At 43.1% G+C, this 16,147-nt stretch overlaps 2 long non-coding RNA genes across 3 annotated transcripts; one reads left to right on the forward strand and one right to left on the reverse strand.

The window, feature by feature from the left end:
* Positions 1-905: 905 nt before the first annotated feature.
* Positions 906-14,943, reverse strand: LOC143668933 (uncharacterized). Its single transcript, XR_013168633.1, has 3 exons — positions 14,860-14,943; positions 10,491-10,629; positions 906-1,619 (listed from the first exon to the last, which is right to left on the reverse strand). It is a non-coding gene; the product is annotated as an uncharacterized LOC143668933 (long non-coding RNA).
* On the forward strand, positions 3,767-4,667 carry LOC143669087 (uncharacterized). Of its 2 annotated transcripts, XR_013168692.1 has the most exons (3): positions 3,767-3,903; positions 4,042-4,264; positions 4,466-4,667. It is a non-coding gene; the product is annotated as an uncharacterized LOC143669087 (long non-coding RNA). The 2 variants fall into 2 exon arrangements; XR_013168691.1 differs by having other exon boundaries at positions 3,767-4,264.
* Positions 14,944-16,147: the final 1,204 nt, after the last annotated feature.

Here is a 16,147-nt window from a genome sequence, read left to right on the forward strand (position 1 = left end):
TTTTCAGAACCCTGAGGGACACCAGAACTATCGTAATTGTATTTTAAAGTTTTGCACTAGTCGGTAAAATAGGGCAGTTTTATTTATGTGTGTGTGTGAAAAAAGAACATATATACAAAAAAGCAATAAATTTCAAAGCATACCACAATAATTAGTTGTAGAACAGATTTCAGAGTTTGGTATGGGTTACAATTCCATAATTCTAGGTTTTTCCTTCTAGCTGTTCTAAGACACTGGAGACTAAAAGAAATCTTAATAGAATGATTCAGCAGTCATGTTCATTTGTTCAATCCTGTCTTCTCTCTTATAACTCCACCTTCTCCTTTGGTCTTTCTCCCACTCTTTTTTTTTTTTAATTTGTTTAATTTTTAATTTATTTATAAACAAAACCACATACAAACGCAGGGTATTTTTTGGTTTGTAAATTAAAGGATAATAGTATCTCTTTTATAATCTTGCAGTTAAGATGAAATGAGATATAATGCAGATAAGTCATTTAGCATGTGATAAATGTTTGTAAAAAAAAAAAGGTAGTGGTCATTATCTCAGGAGGCTTCTAATAGGTGCCGTTCCATACCAAATGAAGGATGGGGTTAAAGGATTTTTGTCTTAGAATTTTAAAATATTGAACTTGTCAGGGAGGTATACTTTAGGTTTTAACCTTGCATTGAAATTATGCAAGGTTAAAATACCCATTTCATTTAAAGTTTTTAAAATATTTTGAAGGTGTAAGTAGGAGGTTATCTGCTATAATTGAAAAAATCTCCGATTTGAACGAAGAAAACTTAAATTCTAGTCCAAGACTTAGTCCTTTTTGTTTTCCTTTATTTCATATGAATAAATAGTATCTGCCTATTAAGAATTTTTTTTTAATTGACTTTTGGTCATCTTTATTTTACATATTTAACTTTATACATTTAAATCTTTTACATTTTTGATACGAAAATTCACACTTTCTTATTTCACTATTTCAAAAATATCCCACTTAAACCAAGAACAATGTCATCTGGAAATATAGACAGTTCCCTTTTTTTAATGTCATTTTATTGAGATATATTCATGCACCATACATTCTATCCACAGTATGCAATCAGTGGTTCACATCATCACATAGCTGTGTATTCATTACCATGATTACTTTTTAGAACATTTGCATCACTCCAGAAAAAGAAATAAGGAGAGAAAAGAAAACCCTAAACATCGCATACCCATTTTCCCATCCTCTTTTATTGACCACCAGTATTGGACTCTACCTCCTATTAAGAATTTTTAAATGATTTTCAGAAAACAACATATTCAGTACACTCAATAAAAAGATCAAAGCCATTTAGAGGAAGGGAGAAGATTACTGGAGCAAAAACTTCTAAATTATAAGACAAATATAGTTGTGTCCTGGCAGATTTCCAGAGTTGGGAGGCAAAGGGTCAGTGAGCTTGGAGGCATCACCTGACATTTCCTAACCTTAGTTTCTTCATCTCCATAATGAGGAGGTTTGACAGGTGATTCCTATGTCCTCTTCCATTTCTAAGCACTGAATTTGCAAATTGGACAGCATGGGCTCAAATCCCACTACCAGTATCTGAACTCGGGCAAATGAGTTTCTGAATTTGTTCCTTCATCTGAAAGGAGGATATAGAATAAAAGTTAAATGGGATGTTGACAAACATTTTAAGCTTGACTTTTAGAAGTACCTGATAAACGTTGGTTTCCCCTAAAAGTCCTAAGATTCTAATACAAGTTCTCTTGTGGCATCACTTTATTACTCTCTTCCAAGATAAATAATTTTTAATTGATAAAACAACATACATGCACATACATTCTTAACATACAAGCATTCCATATATGGTGAACAATCAATGGCTCACAGTATCATCACATAGTTGTATATTCATCACCGTGATCATTTTTTAGAACATTTGCATCACTCCAGAAAAAGAAATAAAAAGAAAGAACTCCTACATATCATCCCCCTTACCCCTCCCTCTCATCGACCACTAGTATATAAATAATTTAACAAATGATCACTTGAAATTAAAAACAAAGAACTCCAGAGGAAAGGGGTCTTAAAGGCACAGCCCTTGGGGAATGAGTGGAAAGGATCACTGTGAAAATGATCTTCGCCACCAATCCTCTGCTTCTGGAGTAGGTTTTTCCGAGGCGTTTTATTTCAATTGGACACACATACTACCTTGTAAATGGTCAACCCTGTTGATGTTGATGGAAGGCAGTGCAATGCCCAAAGGGGTATGAAGTGAAGAGAGACATGCAAACAAGGAGAGGGCAGGGAAGCCCAAAAGCCAAACTTGCTGACTTCACGGATTTACCTGGGGCAGCTCTGCCCTGGCTTACCCCGGTGGGAGGAGTCGGCCAGCTTCCAGGGCCTTCTCCTACAGTTAAGGAAACCACTCCCTCTCATAGGCCTGAGATCTCAGCATGCAGCTGATGGGATAGGCAGAGCCGGACTGGTGCTTGGCCGCCCACACCTAGCTGCGGGAGTTGGAGAAGCAGTCTCCCCAGTTTAGGTGGAGTTAGCATGCTTGATGCCAAAGGGAAGGGCAGTGCGCAGGGGCTGGGAAAGCGGCCGAGCCTTAGACTGCGCCCCACCTCTGGACTCCAGGGCTCCCCTGGGCATGCAGGCCAGGCTATAATTAGGGTTCTGGAATCGTGCCCAAATGGATTTTTGTTTGGGGGATTTTTTGTTTGTTTTGTTTTGTCCTCCTGTGTTTGTCTTAGGTTCATGGCAGCCTATGGAGCTTCTAGTTTATCCAGCTTTGTGTAAATGTAAAAAGCCAGCTGATCTTCCTTTTGCTGGAAAGTCCAGCTCCAGTTACTGTTTTCCCTGCCCTCCCGCAGTAGCTTTCCTGCTTCTTTTGCAGCCTGTCAAAGAGTATACAACATGCTGCTTTTCGGCTCTCCCAAGCAGGGAAGAAATTGTCTTCCCCCAGAAGACAGTGAGCAGTCATGGAAGCTGGCTTTGTTCTCCCAGCATCTCTCTCGAATACCCTAGCTCCTGGGGGGCAGGCGGGCCGGGGGCGATTCCTAGTCTCTGGGGTGGCCTAACGTGGGCTTATTTGCTCCTTCCTCTGTAGGCTGGGGATGGGAGCAAAGAGCACACGCTCGGGGGGGGGGGGGGGGGGGGGGGGGGGGGGGGGAACGGACACAGCTCTCCAGAGTGAGGCCAAGATCGTAAAGGTGTCCCAAAGATGAAAGGCCAGCTGTATAACCGCAGACAGGACAGTCCTGGGGAGGGAAAAAAAAAAAACCCTCAGAGAGCATAATGATGGGGAAAATATTTTTTTTTAACAAAGAAAGAACAAGCCCCTGCGAGAAGGCAAGACCAAAAAAGATTGCCGAGCGGTTGTATTTTGGGCTTGCAATTTCAGTCGCTTCTATCTTCCAAGCCACGCATGGCCGGGGTTGTGCGGCCGGTCTGTGTGTTTTCCAGCCCACTGTGTTTTGAGGAGAGGGAGAAGGATAAAAACTGGGACATAAGGGGGCTCCCCGGATGCTGCTGTGTGCATCTGGGGGTGGGTGGGCCTGGGCCGGGGCTGGCAGGGTAGAGCCAGCTCACCCCCTGCCTCTGCGCAATGGAAAACGTGCTTTCGGACCATAAAGGACAAGGAAGAGCCGGCCAGGTGCCTCTGTCTGCCAGCGGGGGGTGGGTGGGTGCTGAAGCTCTCTGAAGCCCCGCGGCTTGCAGGAATGTGGGCGGGCGGGTGCCGCTGGCTATTCCAGCAGCTGGAGAGGCCCGCGCAGGCAGCCGCCGGGGACGCTCCCGAGGGCTGGGGCCGGGTGGAGGTTGGGTTCGGGGGTTTGGGCATTAGCCTCTGCCCTTCGCACCCTGCGATCACTTCCCCTACCCAGGAAGGTCTGCGCGTCCCTGCACCTCCGGGCGAGGCCCAGGTTGGTGTCGCAGGCTTAGGGGACAGGACTGTCAGGGAAGGGACGCCCTGGGAGCGGAAATGCGATCTCCTTTCCCACGGCCCCCTTAGCATCTCTTTTTCTTCTTCTTCGTTTTTTGTTTTTGTTTTTGTTTTTAAGGGAAGTTGTAGGTTTGCAGAAAAGTAATGCATAAACTAACTTAGGATCTTTCTTGAGGGCCTTTGAGATGCTCTTTGGCACACACAGCTCTGCTGTGTGCCCAGCGGCAAGCCCCTGGGCTCCGGGCTGCAGCAGGTCTGACAAGCCTCCCCGCCTCCCAGAAGCTGTTCTGATTCCCACTGTGAGGTAGAAAATGTGAGCGGCAGAATGCGGCCACATCCAGGTAAGGAGCTCTTGCCTTCCTTTCTGGTGAGCTCTGATTTAAGTATCTATCATGCTGCATTCTTTTTTTTTTAATGAAATACAACATATATTCAAAAAAGCAATGAATTTCCAAGTACATTTTAGCAAGTAGTTATAAAACAGATTTTAAAGTTTGGTATGGGTTACAGTTCCACGATTTTTCTTTTTTTTTTTTTTCTAGCTGTTCCAACACACTGGAGACCAACAGAAATATGAATATAATGATTCAGCAGTCGTACTCATTTGTTAAATTCTCTCTTCTCTGTTATACTCCTCTTCCTCTTTAAATCGTGCTGCATTCTTAAAGAGACTATCGCGTGGAGTCTGGACTGAGCTTGCAGCTGAGGTTTGAGAGATGGGAATAAATGTCTGCCGCAAACATAGACTTATATACCTTAGATTTTTTTTTTGCAACATCAAAAAAAAATTTTTTTAAGGGGGGGGGAAAAACACCTACAAACAGTAGACGGCTGATGAGAAGCAAACAGTAGCCATAGAGTTCATTCTATTTTTTTTTTAATTGAATGTTATTCTAAACCTAAGCCTATCAACAATTTGCTATTTGGAGGACAAATAAGGGCTCTATCAGTGTTCTTAGGGTTACTATTTCGTATAGAATAAAACACACACACATATTCACACACGTGTTCTCACACATACCTATACTCAGAAAACAGTGAAGACAATGCAAGACTTTTTAGGTGCTGAATTGTGTGGCGTGACCGATATTACGCTGCAGATGTGCAGAGAAAGAGAACCATATAGTTTGTTGGTTTGGGTGGAATTGACTTTACTAGAGCTGGACTGTGAGGAGGGGAAACAGAAGGGCTCTACTATGCCCAGCTCTTGTCCTTTGAGGGCTGGATAAAGGGAGGTTCTAGCAAATTCCAGTAAAGGATAAAGGGCTGGGATGAAAGAGAGGCACTCAGGGGGCTCCGGACAGCAGCTGTGAACAAAACAGTATAAAGATTTCTATTTGTTAGTGATCGAGGTGGCTGGACAAGTGTGTACCTGCTGAACTCAACCCTGGACAAGGGAAATGTGTTCTCTCACATGCAAGAAGTTTAGAGGTAGGTGTTATAGATGGTTAATTCCGTGGCCCAAACATGTGATCGAGGACTTGGCTTTTTCTATTGCTCTCTCCTGTCATTCATAGAGCTTGACATTCTCTTGGCAACATCCAGAGGCAGGAAAAAAAAGGTGGTTTCTTTCTAGTTTTCTCTTCTCAGTAGGGAAGATGTATAGGCCCCACGGCCCATCCTCTAGGAGGATGTGTACTTGGAGGAACTTGGAGTTATCTCAGGAGGAAAGAAGAAATGGAGTAGGCAGGCAGCCGAGTCTGCCCAGGTGGATAACATGAAGTAGGATGGACCCACTTTATAAGAGGTGGCTTTATTGTCAGGTGGGGAAGTTTGGGCCTAATCTGCAAAACCATTAGATGATGTTCAATTATTTAAGGAGCACATTCTGCATGTCACGCCCAAAGGTGTTACATGCATTATCTCATCAAATTCTCGCAAAACCCTGAAACTATGGAACAAAGATCAGAGAGGTCATGCACCTTGCACAGCAGTAAGGACCAAAGCAAGTGTGGGTAACGTAATAGAAAAGACATTTTCTATCCAATCTATGGAATAGATTGGAAGAGAGAGAGACTGAGTGATGACGTGGATACTGGTTAGGAATCTCTAGGAATAATGTGGCTGTGAGGTGATAAAAATGGGTCACCATGAAATGAAATTTTAAGGTCCTATTATATATGCGGCACTTCACCATTTAAGTCATTTTCACAAGAATCCTGTGGGACGGTATGATGGGTTGAATTTTATCCCCCCCAGAAGGCAAGTAAGTTCAAGTCCTAACCTGTGGATGTGACCCTATGTGGATATAGGATCTTATTAGTTAAAATAAGGTTCTTAGTGGATTAGAGGGAACTTTAATCCAATATGACAGGTGTCCTTTAAAGAGGGAGAGAATTGGACACCGGCAGAGAGACACTGGGGAGAATGCCAATGTGACAACTGAGGCTAACACTGAAGCCCAAGCATGGTGGGCAAACCACGGGAAGCTAGAAAGAGGCAATCTCCTATAATCGTTTTCAGACTTCTAGCCTTCAGCACCATGAGACAATAAATTTCTGTTATTCTAAGCCACTCAATTTCTACTACTTTATTACGACAACCCTGGGAAACTAAGACAGATATTTTTATTCCCGTTACTGAAATTGCCTATTCGTTCATACACACACAGTGAGATACATATGGGATATTGTCCTGTCTTTCTGTCCCTAGTATCCTGTGAACATTTGTGGAATTAAAGAATAAACTGAGCTTCAAAGGTTACACGACTTGTTAGTCACGTGGTTACCAAGAGCTAGCATTAAGTTTTCAAGTCATGACTATTGGATCCCAACATTTATTTTCTTTCTACTACAGCAACTGATCTTCAGATCACTCTCAAATGTCTTCCTGATCCAAAAGCCTGAATCCTGTCTTTGGTTTTCAATGATTCTTATTGTTAAATATGGTTAAAGCTACTTACTTATAATCTGCTAAGGAAGTTAGTAAATATTACTAAAACATAACATTCATAAACTAAAATGAGCATATCACTTGAGTCTCCTGAGGGCTCCGATCTGGGTTGCTCCTAAAAAGTCAGTGTTTGGCAAAGTGACAAAGTTTCTTCTGCACATAAACACATGGATAGTTGGGCTAAGAACTTTGGAAAGCAGTTTGGCATTGTCTAGTGGAGTTGAAGTTACCAAACCATGTGTTGGGGATTGAATCATGTCCCCCATAAAAGGTATGTTCAGGTCCCAACCCTGGCCTGTGGGTGTGAACCCATTTGTAAATAGGTCCTTTCAAGGTGTTATTAAGGTGTGCTCAAACTGAATGAGGGCGGGCCCTAATCCTGTATAGCTAAAAGTCATTATGGGCAAAGGAAATTGGACATGGAAGGGAGAAGCTATGGGGATAGCCAGAAGCTGGAAGTCAACAGAACCTGCAAAAGAAAGAAGGTGCTGCCATGTGATGGAAAAACCAAGGAACCCCAAAGACAACTGGCAGCCAGCTCCAGAATGCTAAAGTCTTCAGGGAGAAAGCATTGCCTTGCTAATGCCTTGATTTTGGATGTGTAGCCTCTGAACCCGTAAGCCAATAAATTTCTGTAAAGTCAGCCCATTGTATGGTATTGGTTTTAGCAGCGGGGAAGCTAAGTCACCATGACTCACCAATTCCACTATTACGTGTAACCCTCAGACCTGTGCCATCTGATATGGTAGCCTCTGGTCACATACACCTATTTAATTTTTTTTTTTTTTGCATGGGCAGACACTGGAAATCGAACCCTGGTCTCTGGCATGGCAGATGAGCATTCTGCCAGCTGAGTCTCCGTTGCACTGCCCATACCTATTTAATTTTGAATTAAGTAAAACTATTTAGATTAAAAAGTTCCTCTGTTGGAGGAAACCAAATTTCAAGTGGCCAATAGCCACATGTGGTTGGTGGCTATTGAGCGAATCAGAGAAGTAAAACATTCCCATCATTGTAGAAAATTCTACTGGGTAGCGCCGCCTACAGGAAATTGTGTGCATGTGCACCTAGAATCATTACAAGGATACTCATAGATGCATTGCTTGTAGTAGCCCAAGGCTGGAAACAACTTAAGTGCCCATCAGCAGTAAAAGGGAGAAATAAACTGTGGATTATTCATATAATGAAATACTATGCAAATGAAAATGAGCAAAGGGAGGTTCCTGTAATAAAGTGGGTGAATCTCACCAATGTAAGAATGAACCAAAGAAACAAGACCTAGGAAACACATACAGACTGATCATCATGCGATGATTCCATTCATATGAAGTTCAAAACCACGTAAAACTCTACCATGCTATTTAGTGTAAGGTGGTGGATTAGTAAAGAAAAACAAGGAGGTGACTATCTCAAAAATTGGGATATTAGGATAATTGTCCCTTTCAGTTTAGTCTTCATAGAGACCTACAACAGTGATTTAAAGAAGGAAATATTTCTCTTCTTTTAGACTACCGAGAAGGAAGACAGTGTGATGGATCAAATATACTCTTTTCTTGGAGAGTTTGTTGTTCCAGATTTTGAAGCTATGACGTAAAATATACATGTCAAAAACTAGACTTTTAAACCATGGTGCTAAGTTGGCCTGATATCATTTATCTCTTTTAAAAATTACTTTTGAAAGTTATTGATTTTTTTCTGTAAAGATGTATTACATTATCTAAGTATGTATTACATGCCTTCCATGGAGCTAGGCAACTATCTCAGTTAATTAATCGATCCTTGTGAGACTCCTCTAGGGTGGCTTTTCGTGTTGGGAATTATTTGATTTTCTATTTTAAATTGAGAGTGTGATAAAAAAATCTACCATTCCCTCTTTTTTGGGGGGGTGCATGGTCTGGGAATCGAACTCAGGTCTTCTACACAAAAAGCGGGCATTCTAACCACTAAACTACCTGTGCACCCTACCATTCCCTCTTGATGGGATAATTTTCAAAAGTTATGGGAGTGATAGCCATTTTATATGCCATTTAAAAATAAAATCCTATTATCTACAGCCTGTGCTGTAAGTTTTGCCTTACCTGCAATGGCCAGGCATTTTGGTCAGGAAAAAGGGAATGGGTTGGCATTAATAAATGTGTGTGGACAAGAGCCAGTGAGAGGCCCCATTAGAGTGGCTGGTGCTGAAAACCAGTCAATGCTTCTGCTGCCTCAAGTGTGTTATCCACTCTGAATATGTTGATTGGGGATGAATGTGCTGCTTTGCCTTCTAGAGAGTTCCTGGCCCAGCTGGGAAGCTGGAGACATGGGCTGTAGCCTCCCAGTGCCTTCCAGGGTCTACTCGGTGCCCAAACTGGCAAGAGGATGTGAGCAACCTTGGACTGGATGCTCCAACATTCACACGCCACCTGGGTCGGCCCAGCGGGATTCTAGGATGGAAACTTATGTGGTCTCAGTTAGTATTCAATCCCTGGACAAAATTGTTTCTATGTTTTCGTCAAACAGGCCCAGTCTGTAACTCTAACCTAGACCAAAATACAGGATGACCTGGTTGTTTTGGGAAGGAGAAGCTTTGGTAACACTTGGTTCAGCCTTGCGAAGAAACCTCCGAGCAGGTTCAGGGGAAGTTCTGTTACCATTCCTCAATTTCTTGGGTGCTGTCTAGATGTTTTAAAATTAAAAAAAAAAAAAAAATTTCAAATTTCCCATCTTTAATACTTTCAAGTATTTGATGGGATATTATTCAGCTGTAAAAAGGAGTGAAGTCCTGATGCATGCTACAGCATGAATGAACCTTGAAGATATCAGGTTGAGCCAAATCAGCCAGAACACAAAGGGACATATAGTGTGATGTCATTTATATGAAATGACTAGAATACACAAATTCATAGAGATAGCAAGTAGGTTACAGGATACCAGGGGCAGGGTAGGGGTGGGGAATAGGGATTTATTGCTTAATGGGTACGGAGTTTCTTTTGGGGTGATAGAGATGTTTGGTAATGGATGGGTAGATGGTAGTGCAGCATTGTCAATGTAATTAACACCACTGAACTGCATCCTTGAAAGTGCTTAAAATAGGAGAACGTTATGTTGCATTTATGTTACCACAATAAAAATTAAAAAAAAAAAAAAAAGATGTTAGAAAGCTACCAAATGCGGGTAGGAGAACACAGATGAATCCTAGAACCCGCTGTGTAAGAGGATCTGGGGATCTTACAGTTCTGACTAGTCCGGGAGAATGAAGGCAACTGTTCTACAGTTTACCATTTGCTCCAAATCCTTTCTAGGAGTGTCTCCTAAATCACAGGGGCTGGCCCTCCTACCACTTTGATTCTGAAAATTTATTTTTACCTTGATTAGAACAAGAAGATTGGGGGTGGGTGTTGTCAGGGAGAAGTTTTCTTACAAAGTTGAAAACTTCTGAGAACCATTTTAATTTTATGTATGTATTGAAATATGGAAAACCCATTTTTACTAAGGTGTTTTTTAGTTCTAGAACTAGTATTGGTAGAAAGCATTCTTCCTTTGCATAAGACCTACAGTTCTACGAATATGTCACATTATTACCATGCTTTCGAAAGCATGTCATGAACTTCTTACAGAAATTGGATAATTCCACCTGTTGAAAGTGAGGAATCTTTGGGTGGTGCAACGGTGGCTCAGTGGCAGAATTCTTACCTGCCATGCTTAGAAACGTGGGTTCGATTCCTGAAGCCTCCACGTGAGGTGAGAGAAGATCCGGGATGACAGCTCTGCACCAGCTAAGGGGCAGCCAGCCCCATGAGTTCTCACGAAAATGGACTTGATAAGCTATCTGCTGGAAACGAACATATTGAGAGGAGATTTAGACAATCAGCATAGGGTTTGGAGTCAAATTGGTCATCACCATACAGAAAAGTAAACAAATTTTACAAAATGATTCATTTTGAGGAAAATTCATATCCAAGCAGAAAAGAATAGTGAATTGTGATCTACTCCACTGAATGGCAAGGAGTCACACAAACATAAATACTGAAAATTGCAATAAAATATAACTGTGTAGGGTGGATGAGGGAGAGATTAGGAAGTACATGTATTTGGATGGAGGCTGCAGTAGAAACAAGAGCTAATCTTTCATACAAGAAAGAAAATAATGAATGTCTTATACTGAAAAATAATTAGCAATGCAAGCAAATTATTTAGAGATACAGAAGTAACTACCAAAGACTTAGCTAAAAAGGAAAAACAAAGCAAAACATAGTTTCTCCTAGAGAAGGTGAAATGACGGTAGGGATGGAGGAAGTGGTCTAGAACTTTTTTTGGATGATTCTCACCGCCTCTCTCCTACATTGGATCTCTGCTTCCCTGACTTATTTTTCATCTCTTTGTCTTTTTGCTCTGGGAGATTTTCGATTTTATCTTGAATTTTTAGTTCATGATACAGTTGTAGTTTCCACTAGCTTTTTGTTGTTGTTGCTGCTCTGTAGACACTACTTTTTTTATACCATCCAGTTCTTCTTTCATGAGTACATTCTCTTCTTTCTGCATCTTTTGTATTTTTTTTTTGGCATGAGCAGGCACCGGGAATCGAACCCGGGTCTCCAGCACAGCAGGCAAGAACTCTACCTGCTGAGCCACTGTGGCCCACCCTTCTTTCTATATCTTGAGGATATTAATGCTGGAGGGTGTTCTGGGAATTATGTTTCCTGCAGTGTTCTTATTGCCCAAGTTTGCTTTTTCCCTCGTTTTTTTGTTTGTATTGGCCTCTATCTTTTATGCTAGAGGCTTTTCTCGAATGTCTGACAACCCCTTGGTCACCTGCTCAGATATAAGGATGGGACCAAGCACCCGACTGGAACGTCTGAGAGTATAATGGGACTTGTTGACAGAGAGCTTTATTGTAGATTGATCTGGATGGGCCATTTGATGGGGAATCCTTTAAGTCAGTATCTTTAGGCCTTCCTTTTGGGCTAGTCAGATTGTACACATGTACACTGAGGAGGATAAGCCTGGCTACCAGTGTCTGGTAGGCCAGTGCAGGGAGAGGTTTTCCTGGCCAACTATTCAGTTGGTAAGCAATCATTCCATCCTCCTGTTTTGGTAGAGTGTCCTGACCCCCAGCTGTGCCTGGTCGCCTCCAGTCCAGAGAACCTCTCCTTTACCCTTCCCTGAGAATAAATCTCCAATCTTCTGCTGAGGAGAGGGGCAATGTCCCCCCACATTGTGGAGTGAGGAGCAGATCTGTGGATTTAACTTCTTCTCAAACAGCTTTCAGCCTGGTCCTCCCCAGGGTGAAAGTCATTCCTCCTTTATCCCAAATTCCAGAGATGCCTGGTGTTGCCATTTGCCAAGTCTTTTAAAGATTCACTGATGTAACCTAAATTGTTCTCAGCTTTCCCTATTTGTTTAGCTTTCAACTTTTTCAGGCCCACTGAGTCGACCACCACTGGTCCATCTGTTTTTCTACCTTCTAAGGTTTTATTTTTCTCCTCTCTCATTCCTCATTCTCCCTGTCCCTGTGTGCGGGTGTGTTTTAAGAGTTTCAGGAGGGGGTGAAATTAGACGTGTGGGTAAAGATTCCTTATCTTTACCCAGAACTGTATTGCATATTCTAACAAAATTGTTTATTATAGTTTAAGATAAACAAACAGGGAAGAAACAGCCTAGGAAACTTTTATTCCATTGGTGTGTGCCCCTAAGTGAAAGAATATCAAAAGTATTATATTTAGGTGAATGTCTAATTTTTTAAAATCTCTGTTTTACTTTAAGGAAAGAATCTGGTCAAGCAACCCAACAGTGATAAATAAAGGAAGAAAAAAAAAAAAGAAAGCAGTATTAAATCACTGACAGCTTTTTCTGGTCTCTCTCTCTGTTTCTATCTCACTCGCTCTCTCCAACTGTAAAGCTTTAAAGATCATATAGATGGTCACTTATGACAATGAAAAATAACCACGGGAGGAGAGAGTTATTAGGTGGGCAGAGGGGGTAGTAGGATTTATCACTGACATTGTGTACAATGGCCAGCACATAGTGGTAATAAAAAGCAGAGAGAATTCTAATGGTTTTCTTCTTGTTTTAAAATCTCCACAGACAATACCAGCCCTTATTGTCTGCTTACTTGGGGAGCTGACTGCTCTTACCCCCAACCCCTCTGTCCCCACTGCTTGGTGGTTTTAGATGATGATCCTTGGAGGAAGAGTCTTGTAGTGGTGATGGGACTATGGTGGGGCTAAGCAAATAAGAGCCCCTAGAGAGGCTGATTCAGCAACTCTTGAGTCCTCAGAATCTCGATTTTTGAAACGCTCTCAAGGTGTTTAGCCAAGTTTGGAAGACACTGCTTTAGGTGGTGAAATTCCACTGAAAGGATTTAAGTAGGGAACGAACACAATCAGATTGGCATTTTAGAAATACCCCTTTGGCCAGAGTGGGGACGTTGGATTGGGAAAGAGATTGGAGATTCTCCAGATTGGAGGCAGGGAAGCCACTGTAGGAGAATAAGAGAAAATGGAACCATGCATAAGAACGGTGGTCACAGGGATGGAAAAGACAGGAGCGACAGCACCTTCTGACTGCCAGCTGTAGAGGATAAGCGAGAGGCGGGAGGCGACAGAATAGACAGTGGCACAATCCATCAAGATGGGAACTCAGGAGAGGATCAGATTTAGAGAGACAGATTATGAGATAACATGGGGCATAATGAGTTTGAGTTCTTCAAGGTCAAGTGCATAAAAGGATGGGAAGATTTGGGAGGCACCCCTGAGAGACTGAAGATACAAATGAACAGACCATATATATATATATGCCACATATAAAAATAGATCTCAGGCCAATAACCTGTAGCAATCAGTATGGAAATCCAAACGACAATCCTTGTAAGAGTTGACCCCAAACCTCCAAGACTTGATAAGTCTCTGCCAATTTCCCTGATTTCCCCTTGCTTCCAATTTAGGACAAACTGGAGAAAGCCAAATATGCTCTCCTCACCAATCCCATAGGACGCCTCCCCATGCCAACAACCTCCCATCGGGGCACACTTGCAGTTTTCCCCTTTTTTCCACCAAAAAACTTTCCCGCTCCTCTGCCCGCCTTTGAGTCTGTGCCAAAGGCCAGTCACGGCAGTTGACTTCCTTTGCCTGTGCCCATTTTGTGTTCTTTCACTTCCATACCATTTGGGGGAAGGGGGGAGGTACTTGATGCCATGAGAATTTGATCACCTAGAGAAAGAGTGGAGAGGAGAGAAGAAAAGTGATTGCTTTCAACATTTAAGGCACACAGGGCAGCGAGCATGCAGGTGGGAGAAGGTGGAAGCGTCGGGAAGGCTGAAGAAGGAAAATGAAAAGCACGACATCTCCCCTAACTGAGGAAGGATAGGCTCAAAGAAGAGAGCGACCGATGGCACCAAATGCCTCTCCCCACGGCCAACATCCATTCTGACTGAGGCCTCCTGGGAGGAGGTAGCCGAGTCCCCCGAGGAAAAGGCAAGGAAAGCAAAACTGTGGATCTCCCTCAATTATTTGTAATCTTCCTGCCAATTTCATCAGCACTCAACAGCGTTTACTCCCAGAGACAGAAGCTGGAGCTGCCTGGGGCATGGGTGTAGCTCCGACAACCTTAATTGCTGAGTGCAAAGCTCCCCCCGTGCTTTGGAGTCCTGGAGAGCTAGTTGGAGCAGCTGGGTGGCCCCACCCTTCAAGAAGAAGCCAACTCTGAGCTGTGCATTTCTTTGTCTTCTGATTTAGGCAGCACACACCCAGGGCTCAGAAATTACTGTAGACAAGGGCGGAAAGAAAAACGACATCTAAAAAGGAAAAATAAGTTTTTCTCCCTCATCCTGTGCTCTCCACTATTTGTATTTTGAGTTTCAAATGAGGCACTGTGCATACATTACGGGGCGGGGGGGGGGGGGGGTTGTCCAGGCCCCTATTACCAGGTAAAATGCATTTTACATGCCTTCTCATTTTCCGCCTGGTAAATATAGTGCTTTTCATCTGAAGATACTAAAATGTCGTTATGGATACAAATGAATTACCCTATTCAACACCCCTGTGAGGGAGGAAAGCGTAATTACCTCTGTTCTGTAGAGATCTTTTCTGGATAGCTGCTTTTGGATGGCTCATCAGGTGCTCTGAGTACATCCATTCATTTATCCAGTCTGCAGGTATTTATTGACTGCCTGCTCCGGACAAAACAGTATGTGTGAAACTGTGCCCTGCCCACAGTTGCATATCTAGCTGGGAAAACAAGACGTGACTCGCACACAATGTTTAAAAGCACTGCAAAGAACAAGGCTGGATTCCATTGCTTGCCAAGGGAAATACAGAGATCTGCAAGAGACGTGGAAGGCTTTTGTGGGGAAGGAGGGCCTTGGAACGCAGTGTGGTCCCAACGAGCGGAGAGAAGCATGAGCTTTGGAATCCCATCTGCCATTTGCCAGCCCTGGTCTCATCTCTAAAATGGGGATAATTATACCTTCCTAACCGAGTGGACTAAAGCACTCAGTAAGTGTGGGCGGATGCTCTCCCCCATGCCCCATTCTACTCCCTGGGACAGGACTGCCCGCTTCCTGGTCCACTCCCCTCACTAGGGCTATGAATCCCTGCCCCTTGGCACATAGTGGGGACTTAATAAATATTTCCAGAGTGAAAAAGATAACAGAGCATTCTAGGTGCAGAGTAGAGAGAATGGCGTGCGCAGAGGTTTGAGGCTTGGAATGTGCTTGGGGCGTCGGGGAGGAGAGTGAGTCACCCTGTCTGGAGGGTGTGCGTGGGAAACCTGCAGACGGATGGGACCTGAATCGCGGCCCATCTTATATGTCCATAAGCCAGGCTCAGAATCGGGGCTTTGTCCTGTCGGCACCAGGGAGACACAGAGTCATTTACAGAGCTGGGGCTGACACGAACGTATTTATAGAAGGTCAACCTGGGGTCGGTCAGCATGAAGAATAATGAATGGGAAGGGGGCGAGAGAATTGGCCCTGGCGCAATAGCTCTAGTGAAAGACCGCTGGCCATTCCCCAAGTGGAAATGTCAAGGAAAAGACGGAGTTAAAAAAAGTAAAATAAAATGAGCGTATAGAGCAAGAATCCATTTAAAAAGCATCAGTCTCTTTAGCCATGGCTATGACAAATGATCTCTTTTTTTTTTTTTGCATGGGCAGGTACCGGGAATCGAACGTGGGTCTCTGGTATGGCAGGTGGGAACTCTGCCACTGAGCCACCGTGGCCCGCCCGACCAAGGATTTTTCTAATTGAAAAAATCCGAACCAGCTTCCTTCCAGCTCCGACAGAATACCCTCAGCTTCTGAGCAAGAATTGATAGAAGATTCTGCCCTTTAACTCCTAAAGCTGGCACTCTTAT

Source organism: Tamandua tetradactyla, chromosome 25 (genome assembly GCF_023851605.1).
Source record: "Tamandua tetradactyla isolate mTamTet1 chromosome 25, mTamTet1.pri, whole genome shotgun sequence".
In the NCBI taxonomy this organism is placed as follows: domain Eukaryota; kingdom Metazoa; phylum Chordata; class Mammalia; order Pilosa; family Myrmecophagidae; genus Tamandua; species Tamandua tetradactyla.